This window comes from Panthera leo, chromosome E3 (genome assembly GCF_018350215.1).
Source record: "Panthera leo isolate Ple1 chromosome E3, P.leo_Ple1_pat1.1, whole genome shotgun sequence".
Lineage (NCBI taxonomy): Eukaryota > Metazoa > Chordata > Mammalia > Carnivora > Felidae > Panthera > Panthera leo.
The window spans coordinates 7,296,496-7,307,146 of NC_056694.1; the positions used below are offsets into that span (position 1 = coordinate 7,296,496).

General features: G+C 44.2%; 1 long non-coding RNA gene across 1 annotated transcript; it reads right to left on the reverse strand.

Moving 5' to 3' along the window:
* Positions 1-1,855: 1,855 nt before the first annotated feature.
* Positions 1,856-10,651, reverse strand: LOC122209788. Its single transcript, XR_006197754.1, has 3 exons — positions 10,457-10,651; positions 2,122-2,379; positions 1,856-1,947 (listed from the first exon to the last, which is right to left on the reverse strand). It is a non-coding gene; the product is annotated as an uncharacterized LOC122209788 (long non-coding RNA).

The window sequence follows — 10,651 nt, forward strand, 5'->3', positions numbered from 1 at the left end:
TGGGCCCAGCTGCCTTAGGACCATGTCAGGGGCAGGGGTGTGGGGGCAATGGGACTTGCAGGGTCTCAGAGGAGGTGTTGGGGTCTCCCCGGGAAGCCTCGCTTCTCTAGGAAGGGAATGTTTGTGGGACAAGGGAGGGAGCTCTGAGGGACCCCGCGGCCTGAACCTGGCTGCCTGCCCAGGCCACTTACACATTATGGAGTCAGGGAGAGCTCCCCCAACTGGAGCCTGTCTTCTACAAGCTCAGACAGCCACAGCCAGCTTGGTCCCCATGGTATGTGAAACCCAAAACTTCAGGAGCCAGGAAGTCTCCACAGCTGGCCTGCTCCCAGCAGTCCAGCCCCATGTCCCAGAACCAGCAGCGCTGAAGGGACCAGCTGGGTGAGTGCAGTTGTTGGGGCTGCCAGACCCACTCAGCCCCAGAGATTCCAGGGACAGACCCCTTCTCAGACCCCAGCCTGGGAGCTCATGCTCTACTATTTGCTCATTCAGTGCACGTGGTAATCGACACCAGAGAGAGAAAGAGGTGCATTGCCCAAGAGGACAGAACTGAACTAGCCCCTTTACTTCCATGTCCAGGACATGCCTTCTGCCATAATGTGAGATAAGGTTTGGGCTTTGGACCCTCTTGACTTGGAGTTCCAGGGGCCACTTCCTGACTGTGAAACCTCCAGCAGCTTAACCTCTCTCTGAGGTTCACTTTGCTCATCGAGTACATAATAAGAGTCATAAGGCCTGAGGGGAGGGTGAAGATTGTAAACCGGGACCAAGTACTAAGCAACTTCGCACGGAATATGTTACTTAGGACTTACAACTCGAAGAGGTAGGTGTTTTCAGTAAGTCCATTTAACAGATGTGGAGCCTGAGACTGGAAGGCAGAGGTACTTTCAGCAGGGAGCAAAGGAGGCACAGCGACAGCAACGAGGTCTGGATGTCTCCGTGACTGTGCTTGGCTGGGGCAGCAGGGGAGGCCGCGGGCAGACGGCGACCTTCGGGAGCCGGGAGCAGAACGAGGCCTGGGCCTGGGGCGGGAGGCCGGGCGTTCAGGAACCACCAGGTGGCGCCGCTGACGCCTGCCTCGGAGCTGCCGGCGAGCGGACTCCGGAGGTCGCTCCACAGGAGACACCAGTGCCGCCCGAGAGAAGAGCATCTTCCGAGGTGCCGCCGGGGTCTCGGGGAAAGGATAAGAGTTGTGACTCACCCGTGTCTGCGACCCTCACCCCTCCGTACCGGCTCCCTCAGCCCAGCCCTCGCCCACCGCAGCTGGACCGACAGCCCCGGACAGCTCTCCCCTCCGCAAACGGCCCTCGGGACGCCCCCACCCCGTGGCCGACTTCACTGGCGGTCAGTAGCTCCTTCTCCCCCCAGCAGCCCAGCGGTGGTCCCCGGGAACCCGCTCCCCGACCCCCCCACCCTCGCTCGGGCTGCCCCTCGGGACCCCGGAGCGCTCCTTCCGCAGGCCTGCTCCCACCCACCCTCGCGCTCGCCCACCCGATTTGGCTCCGGAGATCGTTGCCGGGCCCCTGCCAGCGTGAGCCCTTCTCCCCACCCGGATTCCGCCACCTGTTCCCGGGACCTTTCCTAGCCCTTTCCCCCGCGGCTCTTCCTAGCGATGGGAGAAAAAGAACAAAGACCAGACTTTGCTGCGACTCCTGAGGCAGCAAAGGTTACAGATTGTAACACTCCTCTATTCCTTCAGGGACTTCCTTTAATGTTTTACCGCTGTAGCTTCATCACTGTGGTCAGTGTAACTTCCCTCTGATAACTGCACACCTCCTCCTGCCCAGGATATATGTTAACAGTCTTCTTTCAACATATGGCCGCTGATACACACATCTCTCTCTCAAATACACATCTGAGTCTCAGGACTGTTCTACTAGACAATGAAATAACCTTACCCTAACAACAGGATAACTGCAGCTCTTTCTGCCCACGGTCCGACCCGTGCTGTAATACAAACACCTGTTTGGCACCCAAAACATCTCGAGAATTCTTTTTTGACTCTTTGCTCTGCAGCCCCATATCACTAGTACCCCCACCCTCCTTGTGGTCCACTGCCCTTATAGACCATCCCTGCTTCTCTCCACTCAGGACTTTCAGCAGCCACCACTCTGTACTGACCCCTAGGCCGTGGGTTCAAGGCACCTGGCAGCTGCTTCCCCATGCAGGCACCCTCTGGGGATCAGAGGGAGTGCCGGGATTTGGACAGCTTGACCTCCTGCTGGCTGGGTGACTTCTGCACCTGTAGGCCAGGAAGACTCCAACCCTTGCTGGGTTCACTGCCGGACACTGGATGATGTGATGACCTCACCCCTGGCCATTGTCAGGTGCTCATCCTGCTCATGCTGACCTCTACAGTGAATGGCAGGGGCCTGGGACCTAGAAAGAAATTAGGACAGAGGCTCAGCCGGTGGACATGGGTAAAAGGCCACGTCCAGGATGAGCTGGGGGCTAAAAAGGGCTAGGGTTGAACTAGGAGAGCCTCCTGCCTCCCTCCTGTTTTCTGGGCCTCTCTCAGGTCCTATGGCGGAGTAACTCCCCCACGAGAAACTCCAGGCTGTGCCCCCACTGCAACACAGGGACACACATATGCATAAGATACCAGGTGTGTTGGCCCAGCCATGGGCAGGGGGAAGCTTTCCAACTTCAGATTCCAGGCAAACCTTGCTGAGGGGGACCGGTGACATCTGGAATCTCAACAACTGCTCTTCAAAAAATATTGTTAAGAAAATAAAAAACCAAACCACAGGAGTGCCTGGGTAGCTCAGTCGGTTAAGCATCTGACTCTTGATTTCGTCTCAGGTCACGATCTCAAGGTTCGTGGGATTGATCCCCTCATCAGGCTCTGTGCTGATAGCACAGATTCTTGGGATTCTCTCTCTCTCTCTCTCTCTCTCTGCCCCTCCCCCCACTCATGCACTCTCTCTCAAAATAAATAAATAAACATTTTTTAAAAAAACTACAGACTGGGAAATACACTTGCAAAGCATGCATCTGATAAAGGACTTGTCACCACAATCTATAAAGAACTCTCAATACTCAATAACAAAAATCCCAATTTTTAAAAATCGGACAAAAGATTTGAAGCAATACTTCATCAAAGAAGAGATACACATGACAAATAATTGCATGGAATGAATTTCAAAATCACTAGTTATTCAGAAAATGCAGATTAAAACCACAAGATACAATACCAAGAGCTAGTGAGAATGCAGAGCAACTGAAACTCTCACACTTTGCTGATGGGGATTCAAAATAGTATAATCATTAATTGGAGCAAGAACATTCCAGAGGTCATCAGGCCCTGGGTGCTGAATGATATGGACCAAACAACAATAACAAAAGGTACAATCACTTTGAAAAACACTTTGGGGGGGGGGGGGCACCTCAGTGACTCAGTTGGTTAGCCTTCCAACTTTGGCTCAGGTCATGATCTCATGTTTGGTGAGTTCAAGCCCCGAGTCAAGCTCTGTGCTGACAGCTTGGAGCCTGGAGCCTGATTCGGGTTCTGTGTCTCCCTCTCTATCTGTCCCCCACCCCCTCACACTCTGTCTCTCTCTGTCTCTCTGTCTCTCTCTCTCTCTCTCTCTCTCAAAAGTAAATAAACATTAAGAATTAAAAGAAAAATATTCTGGCAGATTCTTCTAAATATACATACGTATGAACCATATGACCAAACCTCCCACTTCTAGGTATCTACCCCACAGAAAGGAAAACATGTTGTCACACAAATCTGTATGTTAATGTTCATAGCAGTTTTATTCATAATCACCCAAAACTGTGGGGAAAAAAACAATTGTCCATCACCTGATCAACTGGTGACTGGATATATGAGTAGTGAGACATCCATACAATGCAATATTACCAGTAGTAAAAAGGAATCAACTACCAATACACATAATAATGTGAATAAATCTCAAAATTACTTTGCTAAGTGAAAGAAGCCAAACCCAAAAGGCTATGCTTCCATTTATATGACTGTGGAAAATTAATAAAGGAAATTTCACTAAAACCAAGTCGGGAAGTTAGGAAGATGTGTTCTCAAGCTTTGCTAGTAGTCATCAATTGCAAATGCAACAGAAAGAACTGAGCCTTTCAGGTGGATACTACTTTATTACCCTAACAAGAGGAAGAAAGGTTTTCATCCCCCACCCCCGCCCCCGCAACAGCCCAGCCAATGAGAGACATACTCAGCCGATGAGAAGCCACTGTAGTTGAACTTCCCCAGGTCAGTCCGATGGACTTGCTTATAACAGACTTCCCAGCTTCCCCCTTTCTTCTGTTAAAATACATTTCTCTTTGGGAGGCAGGCGGGAGGGGGGAAAATGGGTGATGGGCATTGAGGAGGGCACTTGTTGGTATGAGGACTGGGTATTGTATGTAAGCGATGAATCATGGGAATCTACCCCAAGACCAAGAGCACACTGTACACACTCTATGTTAGCAAACTTGACAATAAATTATATTAAAAAAAAAAAAAAAAAAAAAAAAACATTTCTCTCCTTTATGTGGCAGACATGCCTCTGATTTTGCCATAGCTGGTTTGTTCCATATTGTAATCCTCTGCTGTTCCTGAACAAACCCATTTTTGCTGGTGAAATAACCAGCAGTATTATTTTTAAGATGAACACAACATTCTAGAAAAGGTAAAATTATAGGGACAGAATTCAGAGCAGTGACTGCCAGGGACTAGAGCAGGGGAGGGAGGATTGATTACAAAGGGGCATGAAGGAGTTCTTGGGGTAATGGAAAAATTCTCTATTTTGATGGCCACTGCATGACCTTATACCTTTAAAAACCTCACTGAACTACAATACCTGAAAAGGAAAAATATTGTAGGTAAATTATACCTCCATAGACCAGATTTAGTTTAAAAAGATACAATTATCTAAAACAGCAAACAATGAGGTAATAGGAATAAAATGAATAAATCTAACAAAACATGTAAGATCTTTTTGGAAACAATTAACTATAGAATCAGGCCATCAAAGACTGCTGATATTAGAATTATCTGACACATCATAAAATAAATTATCTAAAGGAAGAAAAGAAGATATTGGAAACATGATGAAACAAGAAAATGCAAAAGCAACCAGGTAAATTTTGGGGGGAAAAACACAAATAGAAACTCTAGAAATAGAGGCGCCCCGGGGGCTGTCAGTTAAGTGGCCAACTCTTGATTTCAGCTCAGGTCATGATCCCAGGGTCATGGGATCATGCCCCCCATCAGGCTCCATGCTGAGCTTAAAGCCTGCTTAAGACTCTCTCTCCCTCTGCCCCTCCCCCAATCTTGCTCATGCACATGCACGCTCTCTCTCTCTCTCTGTGTCTCAGAAATAAATAAACATAAAAAAAAAAAAAAGAAAAGAAACTCTAGAAATATAAATTATAAAAATTAGGGGTGCCTGGGTGGCTCAGTCAGTTAAGCATCCGCCTTCGGCTCAGGTCATGATCTCGCAGTTTGTGGGTTCGAGCTCCACATCAGGCTCTGTGCTGACAGCTCCCTCTCTCTCTGCCCCTCCCCCACTCATGCTCTGTCTCTCAAAAAAAAAAAAAAAAAAAAAATATATATATATATATATATATATACACAAATTTAAAAAGTAAGTGGATAAATTAAACAGCAAATTAGATACAGCTAGAGATAAAATTACTGGACAGGCTTGAGACAGATCCAGAGATATTGTCAAAATGCAGCATGGAAATACAGAGATGAAAAATATGAAGAAAAAAATCAAACATAAAAGACAGAGTAAGAAAGTTGGCTGCATCTAATAATATTAATTTCAGAAACAGAGACTGAAAAACTGGGAAGTAAGCATTGTCTCTTTGAAGAGACAATGGTTAAAACTTTTCCAGTATTGATTCAGGAAGCCCAATAAATTCCAAGAATAATAAATATAAAAAAGTCCATAACCAGAAACATTCCAGTAAAACTACAAAATGCCAAAAACAAAGAGAGGATGTTAATAGACAAAATGATTTTAAAAAGTCACAAAAAACAATATCTATAGCATGGCCACAAGTATACAGCTAACTTCTCAATGGAACCCAAAAGGTAGTGCAATGTTATCTTTGAATTGTGAAGAAAAAGTAGTGTCCACCTAGAATTATACACTAGGATAAATTATTTTTTTTAACGTTTATTTTTGAGAGAGAGAGAGCAGGGAACGGGCAGAGAGAGGGGGACAGAGGATCTGAAGCAGGCTCTGCACTGACAGCAGAGAGCTCGATGTGGGGTCGAACACATGAACCGTGACATCATGACCTGAGTCAAAGTCAGTTGCTCAAATGACTGAACCACTTAGGCACTCCTAGGGTAAGTTATTTTTAAGAACACTGGAAAAATACATTTTCAGTCAAAAGTAACAGAAAGAAGTAAATTCTGAGATACAAAAGGGGATGGGGAGAAGAAAGAAGCATGTAGATAAATCAAAACAAATTGAGCCTGACAAACAATACCAGCAATGCCTAGTTTGTGGGATTCAAAGTATCAAGGTAGGAGTCCCAGCACTGGTTACGGTGGAATAAATAATACCCCACCCCATGTCTTCCACCCATTACAACTAAAACCTTGGACAGAGTCCACAAAGCAAATAATAGAGGACTGCAAAGTAGGTAATAACAGACTGGAGAGAGAAATCAAAACTCAGGGAAATAGGGGCACCTGGATGGCTCAGTTGGTTAAGCGTCCGACTTTTGCTCAGGTCATGATCTCCCATTTGGTGAGTTCAAGCCCCATATGGGGCTCTGTGCTGACAGCTCTGAGCCTGGAGCCTGCTTCAGATTCTGTGTCTCCCTCTCTCTGCCCCTCCCCTGCTTGTGCTCTGTCTCTCTCTCTCAAAAAAAATAAACATTAAAAAATTAAAAAAAAAAAAAAAAACTCAGGGAAATATATGGCAGTGAGTTTATCTTTGGTTTTTCATCATCCCAGGTCTCCAGTTCACACTCAGGACATCCTGGATCCCAGAACTGCACAGCGGGCACAGGAAGAAAGAGCTCCAAGAGAAACTCTCTTGTTCTGGTCAGAAGACTAAGAGGGAGAGGGTAAGGGGAAACCCTGCTTTTATTTTTATTTTTTTTTTTTAACATTTATTCATTTTTGAGAGATACGGTGTGAATGGGGGAGGGGCAGAGAGAGAGGGAGACACAGAATCCCATGCCGGCTCCAGGCTCTGAGCTGTCAGCACAGAGCCCAACACAGGGCTTGAACTCAGGAACCGGGAGATCATGACCTGAGCCAAAGTCAGACGCTTAACCGACTGAGCCACCCAGGCGCCTTCCTGCTTTATTTTTAATCCCACCCAAGCCTGCCCTGAGGCACTCTCATGGCAGTAATGGTGACATAGCAGCAGCAGACACGCCCACAATAACAGAGAAACCAGGAGACAGAGGGGGAGAAAACCCCAAAAACCTTTGCCTGATAGAAACTAGCAAAGGGAAAGAGTGTGGGGGGAATCCCCCTGTTTTTTTTCTCTCTTCCTTTCCTCTAACTGCTTCCCCTAAGAGGTAGATGACCTCACAGGAAGTGCATGACAAGAAGTGCAAGGGGAAACTAAAATCTTGGCCTTCTTATCTTTATGAGGAGGAAGCTTGAAAAAGGAATTCCATAAGCTGTATATGAAGCCCCAAGCCTATCTCCAAGATACACACACATGGAATGGATCACTGAAAGCATACCACAGGCTTTGAGAACCAAACTGTGGTGTAGATCCCCACCCTGGTCTCAGAATGGCCCATGGGCAGTGGAGGGTGGGTGGAGGGGAACAGGGGGTGTGGGATGCACACACAGGACAGATCCAAACACCACAGCCAAGTTTTTAAATGGCACTGAAACCAGAGCCCACAGAAGGTGTGTTGGGACTTGCGGTCTGAACGTAGCTCAACTGTGTGCCAAAACAGAGATGTCAACATTCTCCGTAGAACTTTAACAGGACCCAGCATCTCATAGCATAATAATACTTAAAATGTCCAGGATAATCCAAAATTACTTGGCATGCAAGGAAACAGGAAAACTCAACAGCCCACAAGGTAAAAGACATGAATCCCAAGATGTTGGAATGATCAGACAAAGACTTTCGTGTAGCTGTTTTATCACTATGCCCCCATGAAATAAATGTAAACAGTCTTGAAATGAATGGAAAGATAGACCTTCTCAGCAGAAAATAAAAGCCATAAAAAAAAAGTCAAATGGAAAATTTAAAGCTGACAAATATGATAACTGAAACAAAAAGTTAATTGGAAGTCTTCAGTAGCAGAATGGAGATGAGACAGGAAAGAATCAGGAGACTTAAAAACAGATCAAAAGAAATTATCCAACCTGAACAGCCAGGAAAAATAAGATTTTAAAAAATGAACAGAGCCTTAAAGACCCATGGGACAATATAAAAAGATCGAACACGTATGTCATTGGAATTCTGGAGGAAGAGGAACTTGAGACCAATGAAGAAAGGAATATTTAAACAAACACTGGCTAAAAACCTCTCAAATACAGTGAAAGACATAAAATTAAAGATTTAAGATCAGTGAGGGGCGCCTGGCTGGCTCAGTCGGTTGAATGTCTGACTTTGGCTCAGGTCATGATCTCACAGTTCGGTTCATGGGTTCAAGCCCTGCATCAGGCTCTGTGCTGACAGCTCAGAGCCTGGAGCCTGCTTCGGATTCTGTGTCCTGCTGTCTCTCTCTCTGCCCACCCCCTCTCAAAAATAAATAAAAATTTTAAAATTTTTGAAAAGAAAGCAAAACAAAACAAAACAAAACAAAAAAAAACAAGTATTGTTTAAAAAAAAAAGATCAGTGAACGGATCAACTCAAAGATAATCATGTCCAGACACATCATAATTAAACTAGTGAAAACCAAAGATAAAGAAATAAATCGTCAGAGCAGCCAGAGAATAACAAAGCATTGCATTCAATCATTCAAACTACTACAGATTCCTCATCAGAAACCATGGAGGCCAGAAGAGAGAAAAACCATGCTTCAAGCACCCAAAGAAAGAGCCATCAACCCAGAATCCTCTATCCAGCAAAAATATCCTGTAGCAATGAAGGAGAAAGAAAGATATTCCCCAATATGGAAAAGTTCACAGCCAACACACCACCTGCTAAAGGAAATTTCATAGGGAAGAGAAACAGCATCACAGGGAAGCTTCAAACTTCTATAATGTAGGATAAACAACAGAAATGATGATTATCCAAGAGAATATGACAGATTATTTTTCTCCTCTTAAATTCTTTAAAGTAACATGATTACTGAAAGCAAAAAATTATAACATTATCTGGTGAGGATTTTTCATGATTTTAGATTTAACACGTATGAAAATGACAACAAAAAGGACCTCTATGGTTTACCATTTCACTTGAAATGGTAAAATATTAATTTTAACTAGACTGTGAAAAGTTCAGTGTATCTGTTGTAATCCCTATAGTGACTACAAAAACACTACTTCAATAAATGGTGCTGGGACAACTGGATATCTAGACACAACAGAAGGAAGTTTTTGTTTGGAATAATGGCAAAGTTTTATAAATAGAGACTGGTGATGATTGTACAACATTGTACAATATTGTGAGTATAAGTGATGTCACTGAATTCCACCTTAAAAATGTTTAAAATGGAAAATGTTATGTATATTTTACCACAAGTTTTAGGAATTAATAATGTCATATACCAAAAACAAAAACCACTGAACTGTATGCTTTAAATGAGTGAATTGTATGGTGTGTGAATCATGGCTCAGGAGAGCTTTCCTTTTTAAATGGGACAAACAGTCTTAACTACATGTGCTTGGAAATGAAGAGACACACTCTTAAATAACTCTTGGACCAAAAATAAGTTAAAAGAAACTCCTACTTGGCAACAAGAAGGAAAACACTGTCATAACAACACCTTTGGACATAATGAAAGCCGTATGCAGAGAAAAGTGTCCTGTCTTAAAGGCATTTGATATAAAAAAGAAAAATGAGGGGCGCCTGGGTGGCTCAGTTGGTTAAGAGTCCAACTCTTGATTTCGGCTCAGGTCATGATCTCATGGTTGGGGAATTTGAGCCCTGCCTCAGGCTCTGCTCTGACAGCATGAAGCCTGCTTAAGATTCGCTCTCTCCCTCTCTCTCTGTTTCTCTGTCTCTCTCTCTCAAAATAAATAAATAAGCTTATTAAAAATTAAAATAAATTAGTTAAGAAGAAGAAAAATGAAATGAATAAAAAATAAAGTTTGGGGATTGAGACTGTTGAATGTTTCTCAAAACTTAGATCCCTTTCCTTCAGGAAACACAAAAATGTGGGCCCCTACACACGTTTCCTGTGTATTTTAGTGGTTAATTCTTAACAGAACATTAAAGAGGTTAAAAAATATATTTACACATTAAAAAGTGGTCTATTAAAACTCTCAAAACTATTCTAAGTTTAAATATTTTTAATTACACCCCAAACAGAATTTGTTGTAATTTTACCTACCTGGGTTTACTGGAAGCAAACTCATCCATTAAACTTTTAAAATCTACTGAATTTTTTTGGAGTCCTCTTATGGCTCTGATCTGAGGCCAGTGCCTCCCCAGCCTCACCCCGATTCTAGTCCCACATCTAAATACATTTCCCCTCTCACAGACAGGTGGGGGTTGGACAACTGATTTCTGGCCAGTGCAGTGTGGG